Consider the following 25,286-nt stretch of genomic DNA (forward strand, 5'->3'; position numbering starts at 1 on the left):
AATGCTTTATCGTAAAATTTAATAGTATTTGATAAACGTAAATCCAGTTTCAAAAGGTTTTGCATTCACACATTGACATTAAAACAAAATACCGATATTATACACACAAGAACACAGACTAGAATGAAGTTAATCCGCTGATCTTGTACCTTTTAACAAGACGTTTGCAGAATGTGGAACTATTTTACTGATTAAACAACAATAATTGAAAAGCTAAAGTTGTCCTACTGCTAAACTTGACAACTGGTGCCAGAATTTTGTGTGAAAGCAGAAGCTGTTTAGTTATCAGAGAACTTTTCTAGTCCATATAGATAAGGCAATTATTGGCACGCGCGCGCTCGTGAACTACTCGCGCCAAAGACATTTTCGTAAAACTGATCTCGGCTCTCTATCCCGTTGCAATTTTATGAAAAGCAGATTTTAATGTATCGTAGAGAAAATATTGTTGATGTTTAAGGGAGCATGAGATCGGCAAATATTCAACCAAGTATAGTGCATGATATTGGCTGCCGTGAACAAAGCGTTTCCGAACGCACCGCAGGTAAAAACATTGTACACTTGACTGGTCAAATTTACGCTTTGGTTTGATGAAATGAATCCAAACATGTCACATCTGTCTGTCATAATACTGAAATGGTCATCAGCATCCTCCCGGCAAGTGAACGGATAAATCACTTATAAAAACTGAAAAAGGCCACATGTAATGCGTCGACTTGAAACAAATATAGGTATAACCCAAACCTGCTTAAACTACGCTAGTTCACTGCATTTACAGGTGAGTAGCCATAATACCTTCGTTTTGTTGATGAATTGGGGTCATAAAATGTTCTTTGTACCTTCAGCTGTCGTATCAACAAGCACCTGCCTCTTTTGTGGATGCTTATTCATATTTAAATTGATTCCTTATATGGCGAATATAGTCGCGTGGCTCCTAGGCAACGGGGCATATAATTTCACCTGTCGTGTGCCGTAAATGTAAACAAGGTAGATAGTCAAAAAGAAGTTAACATAGAAGTAATAAACATTTACACGATTTAGTGATCACGTTGAAATATCTATATAAGGCCTTAATAACGCATATTTTTATTTCAGATTGTTGATTTTTTGCCGTCTGTCACATACAAAAATTTGGCGGGACTTTGTGTATTGTCGTACCACGTGGGTTGACATATGGCTGGTCCACCTGTTGTTGTTTTGATAAGCCGTGCAAGGCTATAGAAATCTGTCCCTAAAGATGCACTTCCACTTTCTAGTGTTTACCATGATCCTTTTAACGATGTTTGTTTTCAGATTACACAAGACAAGATCGATAGTGATCGAAAAGATATCAAGACACGATTGGTGAAGGTGCTGAACATCATTTAGCGGACAATGGATCTCTGTGATATACAGAACTAAGCAAACAATTGGTACAGGTGCCGCTTGCTGATAGTGCTAATTATGACATTTCACTTATTTAATTTGATGGTTTTATCGTACTTATCCAAGTATAAAGGGGTATAAAAGTTTAGACACTAGACTTAATCAGCACGCGCTATGTCTGATGCACCAACAATTATTGGTAAATTATCGCAACCGCTGGAGTTTAATGGGCTGATGGTGCAACAGATAAACTGAAGAACTGTTGCATAGAATTATTTAAGCATTTTAACCCACTGGGTGTTTGTCGCCACTGTCCGGCAATAATCAGATAATCAAACACTGACAGAAATCATGCTTTGGACATCTTGACCAATATCTAAACAGCAAAAACACCATTGTCGCGATTGTGAGCTCAAGGAGCAGTGTCATCCAGTCAAAGGGGAGCAAATCCTACATGTCATTTGTCTTTACTGTTGCCAATTCTCTGCACTAATTCGAAGACAACGTTAATCAATAAAGTGAAAATACAGCAAAATATACATTGGGTCTATATGAAATAAACGAAATGAATTAGATGACTATTAGATCTTCTTAACATCATAGAATACATTTTTAGATATAATTTGTTGTTATTCTGGCTGACAGTATTACCCAATATATTAGTTATTTAAAAAAAGGTATAACCACTTCAGTATATCAAAGAGCTATAAAAATAAATGTATTTTACAGTTCTTTGAGTATATGGGACCACTGAGTGCATCAACAAATTAACAAAATATGAAAATATACAGATATTTACTTACATATCATTGATATGTCCAGTTATCAGAATAAATAAAGTCCACACAAATTGCCAGTTCAAACAAAATTAAAGTTGTCAAATGCTGTTTGATAACATTACAATCAGTTATGTATTCCAATTATTTGATAATTTGTACACTTGTCGTGTGCCATTATACATGCAATTTAAGAGATACCTGCCAATCTTGACAGGTATCTCAATATATGGGCGGGGCTTAGTCTGTACGCTAGCCAATCGATATTGTCACGCCCGAGATGTCATGAGGATGTTCGCGTGCCAGTACATACTTGAGTAATTCGCGCCAATATCTTTTTACATACGGAACAGGTGAAAAATAAATTTTATGCAATAATAAATATCTAATAATTCATATCTAAGTACATTTAAATAAAATCAAAAATTTTCATAAGATATTCGGTTTCATCTTGGTCTTTTTAGGCGCGTGTTTAAGTAGCCATTCATGTAGTCATAACACCCACGGAAATCACGAAAATTAAATGCATTTTAACAGACGACCCTTTCCTAAAGACAGGTGTACAATATCACCTGACGGAAAATTGAAGTATTTAGCCTGGCGATTTGATAGTTTTATTCCAAACGGATGTTCACTAGGGTGTACGACTAGATGGAAAAACGGATTTGAAAGAGATTACAATTGATAGACAGTACAATACAAAAAAAAAATGAAGAACACATCATTATTTGCATTTAATTGTTATCGGCTCCTTCACTGGAGCAAAATGACTGTGCCCAACAGGTGAATATAGTCAATGAGAGGGGTGTCTGCAGTCGACAGCAACAGGTAAAATAGGGAATAAGGAAAGAGCATGAAATCCTTAATGCATCCTTATATGCACTTTACTATGAAATAAGTGTATTTGTAAATACTTAGGTTCAAAGGAGGGGGTTATCGGGACGCTTTTCTCGATGAAGCATAAAAGGCAGGTGCAATGAAAAATGCCCATTAATAAACTTGCCCTTACTCGGGGCATGACGAATGCATTTAGCTTTGTAAAATTTTACACGAAATTACTTCATGTATGTATACTTCTGTATTTGTTTGAAGTTGTTTTGGTAACAGTTTCTCATGTAGAAGTTTTTAAAGGGATAATAGTCTCATCATTCTTTCATTTTTTATCATTTTACTTTTCACATGATGAAAGGCTTTCGAGATATGATTCATACTCTATTGATGAATGATAAATACAAAATGTATATGAAAGAACTTAAGCCAAAATAATGGGAATAAAAACACCTAAGGTATGAAGAAGCACTCTCAATAGATACATTTACTGATTATGTCTTTGATAAACTTATGAACCCGAAAGACTTCAAAAAATGAACAAAATCAATTTACACGACCGAGCCATTGATTGTTGCTTAAGATAACGGCGTTCTGTTACGGGATAACTTTATGGAGGAACAATTTCTTTCCGTTTACAAAAACTGTAATTGAAATTGAACGAATAACAATTTTACACATTACTGAGCCCATGGTTTTCACAGTCATTTGTTATGATAATGGTGTGGGGTAAAGTTTTTCACTGCATTTGAAATACTTAGATCTACAGAAGTGTAAACATGCAAAAGTATGCCTTTGATGCAATTTTGTGGATTTTCACGCTTGCTGGACAATGGTAAACAGCTAGACATTTGTCGGCATATCTTCACGAGTGTCTGAACATCACCAACCTATCAAATCAGTAATATTAATCACTGGTCTCTAAACACTTTAATATCATTTACAAAACTGGATTAAGGTGATTTTAACAGATTTAATTAAATTATTTAACAAGGTGCCGATTTTGACTTAATCATCCGATTTTGACTTAATCATTCGATTTTGACTTAATCATCCGATTTTGGTCACCAAGGGCGCCGTATAGGTTAAATGGTCAGATTAACTCGCTCAAAGACCAGCACTTGTCGCTATTCAATCAATGGGAGACAATTCAATAGTTTAAAACTTGAGTGAATGGCGTTCTTTAATAAATTGATAATCCCAAATAAAGTACGTTGTTTTGACACATGTTGATTGATCAGCAAAATGTGTCTGGGAAAAATAACGAAATAAAATGTCAGATACATATATGAGTTACTTAAAACTGCCATGAAAGCAAAGATTAACATAAATGTAGTTTTTATGTTATTTAAAGTCAAACTACAAATATACTTGACAAAGCATGTCATCTTCACTTTTTTCTTGATCGTTAGCCCATATGCCTGATATTGAAAACCATCTGGTTTGAGTAATTACGGTCATTTGTTCAGCAGACGACATTGTCAACAAACTTTTAATTGATCGCAACATGTTAACACCTTTTTTAAATGGACGTTCATAATTACCATGTTTTTTAATTGCTATAAACTCCACTGACATGTATATAACATTCCAGTTATGTAACAGCTAAAATACATGATGGTTTAGTTTTCACACACACAAGTTTTTCTGTTATGTATATGGTGGAAACTTTCAAAATCTTCTTGTGTGAACAGTGCTAACCCGATTTTAAATACTTAACTGATATCAAGTTACTTGAACATTTCTTATATTATTGATTGTATTTTATTTAAGCATGTTGTACAAAACATATTTTTACTGTTTGTTAGTAATTAAAATTAGTAAATTTTGGGAAGCTTGTATAACGATAACTTAAACATTTTGCCAGAATATGTTATAGAAGTTTCACTACAGAAGCACCCATAAAACAATATTCATATTGTATGAGCGTAAGAAAATGTAATTTATGAGTAGTTAACCACAGTAACATTACTGAATGGCTTTCCGGTCCACAGATTTAACTATTGACCAGTAAGCCATTCTAGAAGTGTTTTATTACATTAAGTCAGAAAATAATTTTACAGTTTTATTTTGTTTAAATTGTTGACTTATTAGCCCAGTAAGAACAAACAAGGAACCGGCGATTTACACAAGGAGTCATATAATTAAATAATATTATATATAAGGATGCCACATTGGTTAAAGGTGACAGGTGCACACGACAATTCCATCTGTCGCCCGTCACGTGACATGTAACGGTATCTCTTTCTAATTTACTGCTGCCGCAGCGCAACAGGTGACAGTACAAACAAACAATAACATCGACCACTGTTTATGATATATTGCTTTTTGAATTCCATTTCTGACCGGACCCACCCTCATTGATTTGATTTTATCTCACGACTTCGTAAGCATTTGAAGCAGTTGTTTTAAAATTCAATGCATAGTCCAGAAGAGAGATATATACGTTTAAAACAGTCATAAAACTCAATGAAACAAAAATAATGGGATAGAGGAGACTGTCCCAGCGGTTGACAATACAGATAAATCATGCGACACTATCATCGAATAGGCAGGTAAACCGTAATGCGTTACCTCCCTGTCTTCATAATTTTGTTAAAAATTAAACGGAAACAAATCGTAATTATTATATACAAAATATTCCAAAGGTGAAATTTAATAGCGTTATATAAACATTCATCAAAAGCGAAGTAAATCTTTTATTAATTGAAAATTGTAAGAAGTTTTTAAAATCCAAAGTTTTACAACTGAAATCCTTATCCCGATCTGGATTATAATTTATAATATCTTTTATTGTCTAAGGTTCATGGCACTAACGCTATACTACAATGTATGTTGTAGATAATTTCTTTTTCTAATAACTGATGCAAAGAAGGCACTTAGAAAATTACAAACCGCACGTGCGAGTCATTAACATGATCTATTTCAATCACTAAAATAGAATCACAGATTTTTTTTACAACAGTTGTAGAGAGTGAATCGTTTCGTATTTTTTACAAATTTTGAAAATACGCAGGAACTGAATTATCTCTAGCAAATAACCAGAACTGATGAGCCATAGGCTGGTTGTTCCACAGGAGAAAGCACTGAGACGCCAAACAGAGTATACATGGATAAGGTAAATGAAAATTTAATGATTTATGTACAGCCTTTGAACTTTAACAAATTGTATACACTGCACAGCTTTTATATACAGTTCAAGCGACAAGAAGTCACCAATAACAGATTCCGACTAGTTATATTTCTTTCCACAGATTTTATTTCGATGAGTAGACATTGACAGATTCCGACTAGTTTTGTCTATTTCAGTGTGTAGACATTGACAGATTCTGACTAGTTTTGTCTATTTCAGTGTGTAGACATTGACAGATTCCAACTAGTTTTCTCTATTTCAGTGTGTAGACATTGACAGATTCCGACTAGTTTTGTCTATTTCAGTGTGTAGATATTCACACATTCCGGTTAGATTTTGTTTATTTCGGTGTGTTATTAAAAGTTATGCACCTGTCAATACTTTGCCCGCCCGGGGGAGCGGCGGGCATAAACGGGACTTTAGACAAAAGGCCATTCCCGACAGGCGGGAATTAGACAAACATTTGATGTACCAACAAGGCTCTAGGGTGGGATTTAGACAAAAAATGTTGTCTCTAGGGTGGGGATTTAGACAACATTTTTTTTGAAATGTCAAATTCCCCTGGGTCAGCCCGCCGCCCCCCTGGGCGGGCAAAATATTGACAGGTGCATTATACGACAGTATGGGGAGTGATGCTACCGGTCGCACCCGTACACAGTTATGGCGACTTTTCTATTTCTTCTCAAGACGATACAAGGCGACCCAAGCTTTCGTCACAATCAAGTATACCATACATTAGGTGGACCCATGGAAAACCCGTGAACTAACTTCGATATTTAGTTTTGGACAGAAAAGATGGCGGATGCTCACTGCACGCAGGCAATTAGTTTACAAAGTTTAATTACTTGAATATGTATCAAATCTCATGCCTTCCGGTGCAAGATATATGAAAACACTTTGATGGAACGGCACCTTAAAGAATCCCATCGATAAAAAGAACACCAATTTCCATAAATCGGAAATTACATTCTTTGAAGCAAAAAGTTTGCAAATGAGCATGCATCCTAAATCAGGTGCCTGTGTGAGAGGTCATGCGCAAACTGGCTTTGCAAGCTTCCGGTTGGATACAAAATGTCTTCATCAGTGAAGGTATAACTGGATACATTTAATCACTTCACTTAGTGTTAATGCCTGGACAAAGTGGGAACGGATAGGGTATTTTATAAAGATTACCAAAGTAAACACATCATAACTGACAGTGTCAATATGTTTCACCCGCAAAAATATCATGAACATTTGGTCGTCTTCAAACAAAATTAATACAGAATAAGTGTAAAATGATAACGTAACTGACCACTTATATCTATTTGTCTATTTCAGGATGCATTCAGTATTGTATTTCTTGACCCCATTTTGTACATTATTATGATTATTACGAATGGCAAAAATAGTTACAATACACATCCTCTTTGAACCCAGATGAGAATGTCTCTGAAGTGTTTTCAAATGTACTTTAATGCCTGCTGCCTGCTAAATCAGTTGACTAATAAGTGTTTAACGCTCTTACGTGCAATGACAAATATTTCAGTCAGTGAATTATAATATTCACCAATTTATTTGGCGTATAACAAGCAATGACTGCATATCATACCTGTGCGTTTAATAATACATGTTGTCTGTAATCAGTTTTCTTTTCAAAATAGACAACATATGCAGACTGCTATTTTCCTATCCGCTCGTTGCGCTCCGAGCAGAGCGCAAGTTCTCACGGTCTGAACGTCTAAACTTTCCGTATGCTTTACAGATGTTTAAAAAAAAACCTGGAAAAAATCGACATGACTCCAGGTGTATTATCTCCTAGATGTTCTTTAAACCATCTCGTAAGACTGTAAGAAATGAATAATTTTTGATCCGGGGATGATGCAAAACATACATGTCTAACGGTATTCCAAAAGTGCAAGTGCATTTACTAAATATTAATGATAATATCTTTGCATCTTTACAACACACGTTTGAAATTAAATAGCGCAGTAACATTCTTTTATGTCGGATACAATAATATTTATGTAAAGAAAATGTTAACGTCTTATGTGCACGGAACCTTCGTGGAAAATATGTCGGCAAGAATACGGAAGTATAAACGTCGGTTTGACATTTCTACATTCCTGGACAGTTCTGACGATGGAACAATATTTTTTTCAACTTTCACATTTATTTAAACGCGGCACGTGCTGGTTAGTCTATGGTTTCCCAGAAGGCCCCTTCGGCACGAGTAGTTTTTGTAAAATGGCGACTGGAAGTTGCCGCAATGTACATCTGGATCTTTAAAACATCTGCATAGAACATGCGCTTTGACGTTTAATGGAACACATTTTTATTTTATGGATATTCACCATATGGAAAAAGTAAACTTCTGTTTGTGTTATTCTTTTCGGTGATTTACAGTTTATGTTCTCTGAATTAACAGTTCAAAGGTTGAATGTATTACCATTTGTTAGGAAATCAAGTAAACATTCACGGTATCTACAGATCCGCTGCTAAAGTTTTAGAGAGCACTATACGAGGGACACTTTCTGGACTGTGTGAATAAAACCTGTTATGCTTTACAATAATCAAATGATTTTGAACACTTATACGAGCATATCATGCAGGAAAAAGAACTCGACTGGTATACTAGTGCCTCATAAACATGCATTTGTAAATGAAAAAAGAACTGCAGTCTTGAAAACGATGCAACTGTAACCGAGGCCTTGACCTATACCACTTTTATGAGTTCTGGCATTTTACATAGAAAGGACAATTCCTTAGCGTCTCTGCAGAACTTTACCGTGTGTTGGTTAACGAATAACCATGGCGAGTTGATTGACGGATAAGACAGAATGAAAAGGCGCTTTACGGCACCCTGACGGGCGCGTGCTGCGTGGGGCACGTGATCTCTGATAGCCAATCGAGATAAGGCATGAAATGTTCAGACTTCAAACAGGCATTTGATGGCTTCTGCAGTAAAAAGATTTCATTACAGACACGATACGTTTTCAAAGATGCATTGCGCCATCAAATGATAAAATAATGGAATTGTTACAGCCCTTATAGTATGACTTAGTTTACTTTTAATACAATCAATCTCGCCAAACTTTTTCGAGCTAATTGTGATTCTAGAGATAAACATCTAGCACCCTTTCGAAAAGAAAGACGGTATGATTGAGTATTGAGATATAACTGAAGCACTGCTTGCGGTGTCGCCTAAAGGTAGCGGGTACGAGCCTCGTCATTTGTTACTGGACACGGACATAAAAGTAGTGAATGTACCTACTATAATGTAGAAACTAAAGCGTACTTGACCTCGTCTGACCCAGAAGCAAGAGATAATATGATACATGTAATAACCCATGACCATCGTATTTATTCATCTAAAATCATCAAAGGGCGACCTTTACTCCTCTGCGGGGACTGGATCAAATCAGCGTGGAATTATTGAATTTAACTGTTTGTGACTGTTTAAGATGGACAATATTACGGTTTGGGGCTAGATATTTGACAGCTATCTTCTCTATTGACTTGGTAATTAGCTTTATCAGTTGTGTATTAAGTATATTTATTCGGTGGCCAAACCAACCTTTTGAGAAATTTTCTATTAAGACGTTGATAGGGATTTGATATTAACGACAGCTCGGTCAGGTTTGAGCGGCTCGTTTGTAGAACACTTTAGGACAATATGATTTACGGATAAAGGAAAAACGCTAGATGAAACCCCAATGGTTATATTGCTACATCAAAGCTAACGCTTAATGAAAATGAAAAAGCAATATGAAAAGGACTGTCAAATATGTCCGTTATAAAAGCACGTGCAGCTAATTTTGCGAATAATAAATTTAAGAAGTTTGGAAATATACTTCAAATGGCGTGTGCGCAAACCACATGCCAGCACTTCATAGCAAGTAATACTACAATGGCATAATTGCGAAACACTTGAGTTATTAATTTGGCCTCAAGTCCATTCAAATTTCAAAAGTGGTTTCTGCAAGAAAGAAAACCGATGTCTTAAGTTTTATACACTCACATTAAATCTTATATTGCATGGATTTAGATGACAACAGTAATGAAAATCTAACATGGTCGTACAATTTTAGTCTTCATGCGTGGTGAATTAAATGATGAACAAAAATATTTAATCAAATTATAAATGAAATTTTACAAGTCTCATTGGACCCGCTGATGGAATCGTAGAAAAAAGTATCAGTCGTAACTCGTTCTCCTCATGGGACATATTCTAATGTCATTATCCAAATTATACCATGTTGCTATGCTGTTAATGTAAATGTGCCGGCTAATGATCTCTGATGTTATATCGCATTAAAGCACGGAATGAGTCCTAGATATGTAATTAATACAAACCAGAGTGAAGGGGGCAATCTTAATGCAGGCGATTGGAATGGCACCGATGATGCATGAGTTTCCTGACGTGATAATTTGCAATGAGCCTTCGGGACAAAGCATTTGTGCAGTATGGGACACAGAGACGTGTTTTTTCCCAGTTATTTTTCTTTAATCCCTTTTAAAGGGTACGTGTGTTTTGACCATTCAACATTAAATAAAACGGTACACCGTAAGGGTTGCAGGGATTGATAAAAACTGTAATAGTATTTCGGCTCTGTTATCAAAATGACGGTTTCAATCATGCCCTGTAACTTTTAATACTTATAAAAATAAGCCCAATTATTAAAATCTGCGGGTGATCTTGTTTTCGTGTTGTCGTCACTAAGTGTTTACAGGTACTTATATCAGATATTGAACACGAGAGAAAAGTCGCTTGATTGTATGGTAGGAGGGCATGGTGAGGATGTGGCATAAACATGGGCACGATAATTATTGGGTTTCACGTTTCGGGTGCATCCAACATGTCATATTGTTGCTGAGATTAGAAATTAATCAACGCCACTATGACCCGATTTTCATCGCATCTGCGCCTGATTTATTGATTGCCAAAAAAAATAGATGACTTGTGAATTATCATCCCATAACTGATAATAAATATCACGGGTTTAAGAAAAATTACATCTAGTGAAATAATGAAACTGTCAAAATCATGCCGGCGATATAGCTGATTCGCTCGTACATACTGTTGTTCCAGCCCTTAGTTTTCTTCGTTTCTTCAGTCCAGATTTTGTTTAACGCTAGTTCATCAGTATAGTGTATAGATCGTATGTTTTTGTAAGAAACATGCGAAAAGCTAGTAATGAAGCAGAAACAAATACACACTATGTAAATATGGCCCCATCTGGGTCACTGACCAGACCAACGTTGATCTGACATCATTGTACACATGTTTGCACATATTTATACAAAAATGGAATCAGCCAGTATAAGAGCATACCTGACAAGGCTCAATAAATGAAAACACGTCTGCTAATATTACAGATATGCAAATAAAAAATAGCTGTTTATGGCTTTCGTAATTCCGCAAAATAAACGTTGTAACTCTACATAAATCGCCCAGCCAATATCCAATGTTGTTCTTATGTATATTTACTTTACAAGTTTCATTGGGAAGCCCTGTTTCAGATTGACAGTCCGCACGATATGTCACCAGATACTTATGAGAAAGTTTACTTTTTAAAATAACGGTCATGTAATTCAACTGCCTTTATTTTTACAGATCTATAGGCTAGCTTTCAATAGAATGTATAATGTGACATGACTTGACATTGAACCTGGTTTTGTTAGCAGTCGAAAACAAGATTCATATAGAAAGAACAAACAGATTTTGAATAAACGTGTCAACTCTCGGGTCTAGCAAAGACCCATAGAGAATTGTGTTTATTATTTCTTTGGGTCTAGAATGGTAGAAATGGGACGTTTTTAGCTTAGTTTATATTTTATTAACACAATTTCTTCTCGGCTTTTTCTTGTGATTTTCAGATAACTTGCACGCATAATGAATATTTCACACCATATTGTTAACTACTCTGTAAACAGCTAAAACTAGATAGTCAAAAAAAGTCTCAAACTTTTAGTTTCGAAATATTTGATGTATGTAAGAAATTAATCGATGATATCTCAACTTGTTTGGTGTTCGACGGTTGCCCATCCTGATGACGATATATTATAGGTTAAAACATTGACTAAAACGTAGTAAAAGGCGACAGGCGAAATTTTTCATTCCAGAAGAAATTACCAACGGACAATTGCTAAGGCAAGTGTTTCTGGAAATCTTGCTAAAACTATTCAAATGTTTAGGTGTCAGTTTTAGGCTTAAAATGATGTCACTTTCAGGAATAACGGTACTGCCTGGCACTGACCCCTGAAGCACAGGAGCAATAGAGACATCATTCATGTCTATTTTATTTCACACCCTCCTGCCTCCTGGATATTTTTACAACATTTAGCATATCTCCTGCCAAATTTTATCTCAAATTTGTACCAATAAATAGCCGACTGACAGCAGTGCTCAGCGGCCGCGGTACTACAAATATATGTAAACGAAAACGTCTATTTGTTTGTACATCCTTTGCTTACACACGTGGGAAGTCCATGTTCCGTCCCCGGTGACCATTTAGTGAAATGCTATTTTGATGAGAGTTAAACCATCGTTGCGGTCAATTATCACTCAATGAGCCGTGATAAGATAATTCATTCATAATCATTGGGACGGAGATATGTTATCTTCTTTCATGACACTTCATTATTTTCACTATAACAAACTATGAGTTGTTGCGAATCTGACACGGTGCGAACTACTTAAACTTCATGAAAACGTTTAATGATGGATGATGAATAGTTCTTCTTCTTTCCCCCCCCCCCCCCCCCCCCCCCCCCCCCCCCCCTGAAATTTGATAACTATAGGTACATCTAGAAAAATAGGCCATCAGATGAAATAATTGGCTTTGTTGCAATGATCAATTTAACATTATGTTGAGACAACAACAAAAATTGTTTCAAGAATAAACGGAGCATTCAAAACTATAAAGGTAAAATAATACTGTATAATTATGTTTTTACTGTATACATACTTTGTTATTTATGTTTCGTTCTACATATGTTCTGTTAAAAACAATTTCAGAAATGATGAATTTTTACAACCTTATTCATCACAAATAAAAAAAAAAGCTTTTAACATTCAGTTTAATCATATTTTATGTCGTTTTCATGTCTTTGAAGTCAGATTCATTTTATGTACATGTAGCAAATACCTTTTTTAAAAGTATAAATAAAGCATTTATGGTTATTTTATTGTTGAAATAAATGACCATAAGCCATAAAATTAAGACGAATTACCAGCCAAACAAAAGGGTGGTCAGTTTAGACTTATCTTAATGGTCAGCCATTATTTGAGCCAGGCATTTACCTATATTGCTAGAAAAGTCTAAAACTGACCATCTGTTTATTATCATAAAACATTTGTTTTCCGACAAAATAAATTAGGTTTCCACTCAAAGCTTAGATTTAGACATGTTTTCATCACTGGAAAGGTTATTTACAAATTGGATAGTCTAATGAAGATATGCTTGTCTGTCTAAGATAGCTTTTGGTCAAACAGGCATGTTATTGGACTATTAGAAATCAGAGAATGTATATATTCTGCCGATTGATGCATTCGGTGAGATCAAAGAGTATTGAGTGTCGGTCAGGAGAATTTTGTATACATGTATTTGTTTTTGATGTTCTTTTTTTCTCATAATGAGCAATACGCAAAAATATCTTTAGTGTTAAAAGTTTTGATTTCTAATGCTTTTAAAGAAAAGTTAAGTTTTTTCCAGAATTATAGCGGTTTTCTAATAAGCTTATGGGTTCAACTTGCAATCAATTATTAAATATCAAGTATACTTTTTATTATCTCAAGTGGACGGAAATTCGTAACAAATACGTAGACAATCTTGTTGAGTAACGTTTCATTTATAAACAAACATAAACACTGTCTTTGAAGCCCCGTCAGTAGGTAGCAGCGTAGAGAAACTATCACCATGTCATTTGTTTAGACCAATGTTTGTCAGAAATAGGGTTCTAAGGTTGAATTTGAAAAACAAACTCTTAAGGAGCACACGATCGTTGGATAAACGGTCCTAAATAGTGGGAGTTATAGTGGGAGCTATGAAAACTAGAAAAAAAAACATTTCGGCATAGATTTTTTTAAACAGGTACTTGTACCATATTACGTACGCTGTAGAGATAAATCTTCATAGTTTTTTTGAAGTTAAATTGTTACAAGGGACTCTCAGTTCCCTGGCGTTCTCCGACTGTTTTTCGCATAAAAAGATATTTGTCATGCTTCCCAATGTTTTCCGTGAAAATCAGTCGTTTAAGCGCAGAGTCTTTACAATGTCAGTGTATGATAATACACTGTATCTCAAATGATCTATTTTATATATGCGTTATATCAGCGGTGCGCAATCATTATAAAATATACCTGGGGAGAAGGCCGTTTCGCACAAGTAAAGTTCCCACGTTTCGCGATCATCGAGCCGGAATTGCCGAGGCGACTTATTTTTTTTATCAGTAATTCTACTCTTTTCAGATAGCTGAAATATCGTGGTTTACGTGAATAAATTAGCGATATTAAAGTTGATCATAACAATTTTCTAGCAGATTAAACCAGGATAACTTCCGTATCTCCGGTAAAGTTTCCGTACAGTACTTTTTCAATTTGGAGAATATCTCCAGTGCCAAGAAAAAGTTTCAGATTCTACTTTCACAAATTGTCAAATTGTCAAAAAAAAATCCACAATAAATGCTAAAACTTTAAAGGTCTTTACTTCTCGGCATTGTTGCAGAAACAAACTACTTGCTTAATTTAGTTTACGTAGCATTTACTTGTGTCCACAACATTGAATAATGTATTCTTTATTGTTGGCACTTAATCATTGATTTAAAGGGATGCTTAGGTATAATATATGCGGATTTCGACGGTTTAGGTAACATTACTAGTGTATAGTTTGGCCTCGACATACAAAGAAAATTACATGTAGAGACTTTTTGCCTAACTGACAATGTAATATAAACTTTTCGGAGGGATAATATTTGATAAAATCAAAGCAAAACTGTTCACTTACGGCTTAAGCCCTCACAGTGGGTTGGGACGAGTATCACAGCTTTAATTCCAACTGTCGACATTACATCGATCTACAAAATAGAGATATCTACAATTCATAAATTAATGTGTTTATCATAATCTATGTTATAAGGTTACTGGTAATTTAAAACTTTTAATTACCATCGCAAAATAGGAAACGAAAATATGCCCGAAAGTTTTTTCAGAGAATTTACCCGGTCCCACGACCCTTTAACATTAACGAATAAGGTAAATATCAATCAATGAAATCGTCGCATTGCGAGCAATAGACACGTGTATTATTACCTTCATAGATATAAAAGAGTTGCATCATTGTAATGATTTTAATAGACATTAGCGTCCTTTACTAACAGCCTTTTATTGAAATAATTGATGACTTTTTTTCATCTTTAAAAAGGCAGAAAACGATTGAAAATTTGAATATAGCTGAAGAAAATGCGTGCATGTAGTGGATCCTTAATTTAACACGCATTTGAGATGATGAAAAATGCTTTGATGTGAAACACGGACAATAAACTATTTACCTCTATGAAGAAGTATGGTACACTTTATATTCCTGATATATATCCAATATGATTTGAAAATAGCACAAATTAAATACATAAATTACTATCACATATTTATTCAGTAACATTTTACATTATTTCTTATTTAAATTTCCTTGACAGAGCGAGCGAGTTTCACCTCAGATTAACTGCACAATCGGTGATTAGTAATCCATTTATGAAGGTTGTATCTGATAATCTCAGTTTTTATTTTATCATAATCACAAAGACACATTGAAATATTTTCTTCATGTAATCGTCGTTAAGGTTGTTTTTTTTTATCTTCGACTGTTTACAGCAAAATTACATTTCACAATAAAATATCCTATTCGGATGGACCGCTGGGGTAGGCATTTGCAATATTCGTTATCATGGATTATCGCCGGACGGTGAATGCGTTAATCGTCTGCGAATGCCCGCCTTTGTTTTTCTTTAGCCTAACACCGACGCTCATGGATACAAGTAACGCACTTAGGTAGCTTAAAAGCGAAGATACATTGAGATAAACCTCAAATCGTCTAAACAATGTCCATGCTTCAGGAATGAGTTGATAAAAGTAAATATTGGGTAAATGGTGGATGAACCTTGCACCCATAATTTGAAAACCAAGACAACAAAACTCCACGCGCAAACGGTGGGAAAATAACAGACGATACTATCAACCTATCGTATTTCTGCCAAAACAAAACCATCTTTGGTAAAATGATAGGTTAAAGGCCAATGAATACAAAGCCATGCATCAGTGCAAAGATACAGTTGAGAAGAATAATTAATTATACTTTCCCCATACTTGAACATACTCGTAAACGTTTCTGTATCCAGCACAAAAGCCAAGGGTATGAAATTATAAACTATATAAAGACATTATGACATTTTCTTTCAAAAACAAACAAGTTTTGTTAATTTTGGCCGTTTCATAACAATAAAGGAAAATCAAATGTTAATTTTGTCTGTTAGGTTTTAATGTTCAAGATCAGCATACATGAGAAAGTTATGAACACTTCAACATTTGATAAATTGTAACCATTTTTCTCATGGCAAGGTAAATTATTTTTAGAAATAGTTTTTTTGAAGTATCCAATTAAACGAAAGAAACTGTCATGACCAAGAAAATATTTAAAATACAACTGCAAAATAATTGATTCAGCAGTATATACTCCAAAATGGCTGCCTTCTTAAGCAGGCTTTATTTTCTAAATTTCAAATTGCCATATTCGTTTTAAATGGTGGTCCGATTAAAATATATATTTGTTCAGCTTTATAAATGGTCAGGCAATGATTTTTTTTCTGTCAATATACTATGAGGTGGCATAAAATCGTGTTCAATAAAATCTTCAACTTCCCTTTTATTTCATTAACACGATAATCTCTTAACCAGCAACAATTTTGTTGAACAAAGCGCACAACTGTGGTAACCCCCCTTTACCAAAAAGTTATATAAGCTATTCTCTGTTTGAGGTAATAGTTCTACAGATTTAAAAAATGAATTCAGTTCGGTTTCAATTTTATGATATTTTTGTATCTATAGTTTATAAATAAGGGGAAGCCTTCGTCACTGCACATGTAAAGGCATATATATCTATCAATATTCGTGACAAAGTTTCCTAGCTCAGGCAGGGAATATTGTATTAGATGCAGTAAATATCTTTGGCACATGGGATAACCCATGAAGTTGTGAGCTTTGTTCATTACACACAGTGACCTACATCTTTTTTTTTTTTAGTTTAAGAACTATGGCCAGTGTTTTCGAAAACTGACAGTTTATATACATTCTAGATATGTTAAAAAGCACCAACTTCTGAACAGTTTAGGAATAAAACTTTATAAAGTGTCAAATGTCTTTATTAAATGACGATGGTACATGGCACTACTGGCGTTGTAGCTAAGCTTAATGTTAACTTTCCACTTCTAAAACGTGAAAAATACACAAAATTAAGGTTCTGCAATTTAGCTAGATTCGCTATATAAATCCCTTTGAGTTTGGCTTAGACTAGCCACTAGACCGATAACAGAGCCGGTTCCAGGACCGGACCGAGGGGGCTCGTGCCCCCCCCCACTTCCAGTTGGCTGAGAAGTGACCTATACTCATCAAAGATACACTCTATACTATTTTGGCAAAGGAATAATATTTTCTCAAAATTTAGACCCAGAAACGCAGCAGAGGCCATTCCATACCTATTTTTTCAAAAATTTTCCAGGGGGACACCAAGAGGGGAGTAACCCCTCCGCTACCTCAAAATTTAGACCTAAAAATGCACCAGAGGCCACCATTCCATGCCTGTATTTCAAAATTTTCCAGGAGGAGAGCCCACTGACCCCCTAAAATGAGAGGTAAATGCACCAGAGGCCACTATTTCGTACCTGTATTTCAAAAATTTCCAGGGGAGAGACCCTCTGACCCCCCCCCCCACATGGGCATAGCTCCCCTCCACAAACTTACCAGCTCTTGGCGCTTTGCCCCTCGGCGGTAACGTCTTCGTTCTAGACTGGTGTCCCCCCCCCCCCCCCCAGTCAAATATGTCTGGGTCCGGGCCTGGATAATAACGAATTTGTCACAAAATTTCTTTTCTTTTATTATAGGTAATAGCTTTCTTACAGAATTTCTCAGCGAACTGATTCTGATACTATTAGACTATGACACTGGAGCTAGGATATTATACACTGGCCAACATTTTGTCGATTGTCGGGCCACGAAGTGGAAAAATAGGTCTTTTGGCACCCAACTATGTTTTACCACTTCCAAAATGGTCTGCGTGGGGGGGGGGGGGGGGGGAGGGTCTAGCCTTATGTTGTTAGACCGACAATGGTCTCTTATGATTTTAACTGACTGGTGGTCAATTCTTTATACAAATTAATGGGACCTTTTATAACCAAATTTGGTAGGCCCATATTATTATATATATTATATATTATATAGTATATGCTAGTCTGTTTGACTAACAAAGAATGCATTAAGCAGGAGGATCGCCAATAATCCTGTTGATTATCGATATAAACAGAATTTTTTCGATAGATAGAAAAACAAATAGTAATTTTCGGCTCAGAAATGTGATCAATGAGTTGCTCAGTGCATCGGTTAAATTTTCAGGCTTCGAAAACGAAGTAAACCCAGTTTTCGTATTGCTGCTCGAGCATTGTGAATCGCTCATTATCCTATTCACATTTCATGTGAAAATTTAAGAAACTTTACATAGTGTTTTTTTACAGAAAGTTTTACGTATAGACAAAAAACTTCATACGTGTAACATTACATGACACGTTACAATACCGCGACAGTTACAGGTCGCCTTGAAAACCAAAATTTCACGGAAGTGTCTAAGAGGTGTCCAAAGAGTCCATAGTTCTTGTATAGCGTTAGAGGTCTAAGTAACCTAACCTACTTTTACATAATCGATCACTTAAATCCAAAGTATTTATTTCAAATTCAGGTCTTTCAATTGAAAACTCTTTACTGAATCCACAGAGTATTTATTTCAGGTTTTTTAATTGAAAACTCTTTACTGTGTTAATCAAAAACCGCTTTGCATTTTTACGCTAACAGTTTGAAGACATTCACATTGCCGTGTAATCCAAGCTAAAAATGGCGGCTATAGTATAGCTCAGAGGTTTCTGTTTGTTTTGGTTCACTGTTATAACAAGTTAAAGCATAGCAAAAGTTCCTTCTAGGGCACATCTATATAAATATATAATGATCATCTTGTAAAATTTTGGTTGCAATGTCTGTAAATAAATATTGGTCATCAGTATGTGGAACCCCAGGATTGGACATTTGCGCCTTTACTTATAGGGTCGCTGACCATTACAAACTAAAATAATTTAGATTTAGGTGATTACTCCCCCAATCGATTCCAGACCAGAGTCCTACCTAGTCTAAATAATAGGACGTTTCGGGACAGCGTGATAACTTTTGACTTTCGCTGTCCCGAGGGATGACAACTATAAAATAACAGATGGTAAAATAAGTCAAACAAATAAGCCAGATAAGTAAGGCTAAGACCTACCCAAACCAACTCTAGTTGACTCCAGTTTACTAGTTGAATGCTAGATTTATAAAACACTCATTACAGTTCGTCAAAATACGTTTGCAACATCACACTAATAATATAACAAAAAAGAAATTAACAACTTCCAATATAACTAACAACTTAAACAAAAAAGAAACTAAACCGGGTTTCAAGTTGGTAGTCCGACGCCTTAACCTCTTGGACATGGACATTGCTGCGCTAAAAAATATATAAACACTAAATGCCTTGACAGTATCGTAGGTAAACCCTGTCTATTTTTTGTTCCCATTTTTAATCGATAATTTAAGGAGAAGGTCAATTTTTTTCTGACTTTCACTGTTTTATTGTATTACTGAGAGGATATTTTTACTATATCGTCTGCAAATTGGAGCATCAATTGACTAAGGGCCTCAATTTCTGCGCATGCGCACTGTAAGGCCAAACTTAAAATATTCTTTGTTTCCCCATCCCGACCCAAGCAGGTGAAGTATGGGTAGGTAGGTAGGTAAAATATTTTTTTTTGAAATTTGTAGGAATAACTGCAGGGAGAATACCAACACTCTAAAATTTAAATAGGTACCAACTTTACATGTATTCAGTCTGAATGCCTTTCTGCAAAATGACCAAGTGATTCTTGTGAAGCACATACTATATTTTTCTTTCACTCCTTGCCTGTTAACAATAAGGTTTTTGGTTGCAATGTTTCTTCATTGTCCATAGTAAAGGGTTCACTATTTTCGGTGGTGGACAGTTTAACGATAACAGTATTCAATTGCTGCATTCTGTGTTCATTCTCTCACAACTTCGTCACAATGTCACATTGTCACTGTCAACAATGCAAATTTCTTGTAACCACACGTTGGTTCCTTTTTGCTATCTGTTTGAAAAAAGTGATTGTCACACTTGCGTGTGGACGGTCGCTCGCTCGGTTGTGTAATTAGTTAGTCAGCTTTTCTAACTATCAGCATTGCTTGAACTTGAACTGTCCATCTAGTGCCTGTATAGCAGAAATACTCCTCTTGCTTTTGCAGATTATGGCCCCTTTGTACTTAGAAATATCAGATTTCTTGGTAAGTTTTATGTTAGGTCACTTTTCCTAACATCAAGCTATTGCTTTGAATGGAATATTGTCACTATTTTAAGAGACCTGACGAATGCAAACTGAATCATCTTGCTTTTTGCAAGATTTATTGCCCCTTTTGGACTTGTAAATCATTTTCTTGGTTAAGTTAGTTTAGGTCAGGCTTTTATCCTCAAACTATCAAAGCTTTTGCTTTGAAACTTGCAACACTTGTTCACCATCATAAGCTGACCCTGTACAGCAAGAAACATAACTCCATCCTTATTTTGCAAGATTTATGGCCCCTTTTGGACTTAGAAAATATCAGATTTCTTGGTTAAGTTTTATGTTTAGGTCAACTTTTTCTCTTAAACTATCAAAGCTATTGCTTTGAAACTTGCAACACTTGTTCACCATCATAAGCTGACCCTGTACAGCAAGCAACATAACTCCATCCTGCTTTTTGCAATAATTATTGCCCCTTTTGGACTTAGAAAATCATTTTCTTGGTTGAGTATTATGTTTAAGGCAACTTTTCTCATAAACTATCAAAGCTATTGCTTTAAAACTTGCAACAGTTTTTCACAATCATAAGTGGACACTGTACATCAAGAAACATAACTCTGTCCTGCTTTTTGCAAGAATGATGGCCCTTTTTAGACTTAGAAAATCATGGGTAGGACAATATTTCTATTATACAAAAAAAATCAGATGAGCGTCAGCACCCGCAAGGCGGTGCTCTTGTTTATAGTTGCGGAGATGCAAACTGAATGCTCCGCCATTTTCTAATTTGTCATCTCCAAGCGTCTTTTTACCACCGACTGTTCTAATGCTTACTTGCGCCAATGCGATACAGATCAAAAGATCGGTTTCATACTCAAACTAATTCGAAATATGCATTTTTTGTCCCAGGTTTTTCGTACCAATTAAAAAAAAATTTCATTTCGGTTTTGGCGATAAAATTTTTCGGGTCACGCCGATTTTTTCAAGTCGGTCGTGGATGGGGAAACAAACAATATTTTATTTTAGGCCTAACTGGATTTCCCCAGCATAAAGAAAAAATCTTAACCGGGACAATGAGAGGGTCACAATGGAGTTTGTTTTCACATATTGACCATGCATTCGAAGGTAACAACGTATGTTAACCTTTGTGATAAATAAGATGTTTGACATGTTTCAACAACGCCACTTTTCCACCCTTGAGTTTAGTAATATGTAATGCACGGGGCCCGTTCAGCCAGAGAGTCGCCTCAATTTGAACGTCGGAGGTTATTTCTAAGGTCACGGAGTTTGATACAACAGTTTGACTTGCCAATTATAAGTGTTTCTTTTCAAGAGAAGGAACAAAAAGTCTGATTTTAGGAAGTGGCTAGTGGTTCGGTAATCAATATACAAAATAATACATGACTATTGTATATTACCATGCTGGTAAAAGTTATGATTATTTTTATCTTAAAGTTAAAAAGTTGCCGTTACTATGTTTTTTGTTTTTTTGCAAATATTTTATAACTAGCTCTCACTTGTGTTTGAGGCATATTGAATATGAAATTTAACAGAAATTTCCATTAGTCAACATTATTAATTTACTGGAGCAATACAACAAATTCAACAATTCATGAGCAAAGTCCATGTCTTGAATACTAAAGAAAACATTAATTCATCAGTCCCGAGAAAAACAAGAATTTGATAAAAGCTGATTACGGCATACAAACTGCTATTTATTATATTGTATTTTTCCCTGGGATTAAAGAATTATAAATACTTGTTTCCTGTGACTTAAAATGTATTTAAAATGATGAGAAAAATACAAGAGCAAACTTTTTAAAGCATCTCCAGTTTTTAAAAGATAAAATATAGCCCCCAACCCCTGGAAAAGCAGCGACCCACATTGTACATTGTCATGTTTTTTAAAAAAAAAATCCATGTCTCTGCAAGTGTACAGTATTTACACTTTGAACTTTAATTGACTTGATCAACTTATTTCATTTATTAATCTATATATTATTAATTATCTATAAAGTATATTGTATTACTTCTATTAAATAGAAAGATAAACCTCAGAATTTTCATAAAGAATATTGCACCAAAATAATACGTTATATAACTTTCCTTTAATATTATGTTCTAACCTCATTTACCCGAGACATTTTTTTTATGATTTAGTTCATCTTTGAAATTTTCAACCTGTAGATTAACATACAAAACATTGATACTGAAACAATTTAGATACAAATTTACAATATTTCTTCAAGCAATAATTTGATCACAAACACATCCATTGATATCTTCTAACATTTCAACACTTCACATAATGGCAAGTATTTGTTGAAACCCTTACCTATTGTAAATGATCTCCATATTGTAAAGCTTTGTACTAAAAGATGTCCACTTGAGCACTATTTGTCAAGAAACACTGGAAGTTTTCTGTATGTTTTTAGTTTTAGAGCAGTGTCATTTCAAGTGATGTGCCTTGTTAAACCTGAAGTAGGATTAATATAGAGTTTATGTCATCATTGGGCTTATAATGTGAACTTTCTCACGCTTTTAACTTCTAACTGTATACAAAGATCATTTCATTAAACATATGCAATATCCTAGACATTTTGGAAACTGGCCATCCCATAGGGAGGTTGGGAGTTATTTTGGTCCATGTTGCAACCATGACCCCTATCAGTTTCAGTAGCTAATGAGCCTTATCGGGGGTTAATTTAGGATTTCTAATACAGATAAACCTGTCTATTCTTGATGGATATACACATATTCAAAAAAATTCTACTTATTTATAAGTTTCATTCATAACTTAGAAGTTAAATATGTTGTGATTCAGCATTTTCAAAGTACGAGTTAAATGGTAAAAGTTAAGAGATTAATCAAACTTTTAAAGTTGTTTAAATTTAAAGACAGTACATGCATTGAAAGTTAATTAAGTATGTTTTATTTTTTTTACTAAATAATACAAGTATATCATTACTCAAAATTTTTATATCATTCACTATATTATAAGATGAATTATTACAGTAACAGTGATGACAGTAATTGCAATTTTTTTTTAAAATCTGAGACACCCTTACATGACCTTCCTTATTTACCTATGATATCATCTGTCATTATTGTTTGATTTTCTCTGTTATCAAATACCTAATACCGTGAGAAAATTGCGGAAGTTGTTTGCTTATGAGTACAAGTTTATATATAGACACAATTTAAGGTAACCCTGTGTTCCTGTATGACATTAATTTATAAGTATTCATATCAGTTTCCTCCTTTTTAGTAACATATAAATGGTTGGTAATATTCACTTCGGATATTTTCTGTACTTAATTTAGCATGACAACCATGTTTCAACACCTTGAGTTGCAAAAGGAAATTATTTGGTTACATTATTTGATTCATCACAATCTATTTTCAGTGTTTTTGTTAACAATGGAGTAACAAAAGTCCTAGGCATTGTTGCTCTAGCTTGCAGATTCTCAAATCCTTGTAGTTCATGTTTCCTCATTTACAGAGAACATTGTGGTAAATGAAATAAAATGTATTGTAGACGTATTTTCAGTACCGTAAGCTCATTTTTTAATTATTTTGCCTTGAACTTCCTAAAATAGGTCATATTTCCCAATGATTTCAAGTTAATTGATTCAGATAACATGTAGGACTATCAAATAGTGTGCATCTGGACAAACAGTGCTGAAGAAAATGGCTGGCAAAAATGAGTAAAATTCAACGAGATTTACATCAAATGTACGGTACTATTTGTGAAGTAGAGATCTCAGTACAATATACATGTTTTGTACTGAGATCCTGAGCAATGGATCCATACTGGTACCTGAGATCATGAGCAATGGATCCATACTGGTACTAGTATATGTTTTGTACTGAGAAAATGAGCAGTGGATCCATACTGGTGCCAGTACATGTTTTGTACTGATATCATGAGCATTGGTTCAATACTGATACTAGTACATGGTTTGTACTGAGTTCATGAGCAGTGGATCCATACTTGTACCAGTACATGTTTTGTACTGAGTTCCTGAGCAATGGATCCATAATGGTACCAGTACATGTTTTGTACTGAGATCATGAGCGGTGCATCCATCCTGGTACCTGAGATCATGAGCAATGGATCAATACTGGTACCAGTACAATTATTTTTCTGTATGCTGTCTTATATTGTCCTATTATACTTAACCAGGAGGTTATGACATACTCAAACTATTAAAAAATTTTAATTTTAATCTCAGGCTTTTTTCTTAGTATCTGTGAACCTTAGTGTCTGTGAACTGAGATGATAATACCCTCTAAAATGAAGTACAGTAGGAGGCATTGAGGTTATGTATGTATTTATATGTTTCATTCGTTTAGAAGGAAATTGGAATTATTTTGAATTAATTTTCTTTCAGGTTGTCCAGCTCCTTTATGTAAAATTGCTTCTATCATTGATGGCAGATATTATACATGTAAAGCAGCAATTTCCTTGAAGATACAATGGCCTAACAGAAAACACCTTTGTTTTGATGGCCTGCAGACACACTTAAGGTAACTTATTGCAGTTTTACACAGAGGAATTCTATATG

At 34.8% G+C, this 25,286-nt stretch overlaps 1 protein-coding gene and 1 long non-coding RNA gene across 9 annotated transcripts in view; one reads left to right on the forward strand and one right to left on the reverse strand.

Moving 5' to 3' along the window:
• The window catches only part of LOC123536450 (delta-like protein 1), a 228,983-nt gene that overhangs the window by 22,270 nt on the left and 181,427 nt on the right, over positions 1-25,286 (reverse strand). For 3 of the 8 annotated variants that reach the window (XM_053548869.1, XM_053548871.1, XM_053548880.1), the window contains one exon: positions 15,087-15,156. The exons of 1 other annotated variant lie outside the window; for it this stretch is intronic. The gene's annotated coding sequence lies outside the window, so the exon portion shown is untranslated. Of the gene's footprint in view, positions 1-2,165; positions 2,320-15,086; positions 15,157-15,630; positions 15,991-23,053; positions 23,195-25,286 lie in introns of those variants that run through there. 4 more of the 8 variants (XM_053548870.1, XM_053548874.1, XM_053548887.1 and 1 more) reach the window with 3 other exon arrangements.
• LOC123536458 (uncharacterized) overlaps positions 25,116-25,286 on the forward strand; it is a 34,910-nt gene continuing 34,739 nt past the window's right edge. Inside the window, exon 1 of the long non-coding RNA XR_006683329.2 lies at positions 25,116-25,248. This is a non-coding gene — a long non-coding RNA (uncharacterized LOC123536458). The remainder of the gene's footprint in view (positions 25,249-25,286) is intronic.

The sequence above is a fragment of the Mercenaria mercenaria genome, chromosome 1 (assembly GCF_021730395.1).
Source record: "Mercenaria mercenaria strain notata chromosome 1, MADL_Memer_1, whole genome shotgun sequence".
In the NCBI taxonomy this organism is placed as follows: domain Eukaryota; kingdom Metazoa; phylum Mollusca; class Bivalvia; order Venerida; family Veneridae; genus Mercenaria; species Mercenaria mercenaria.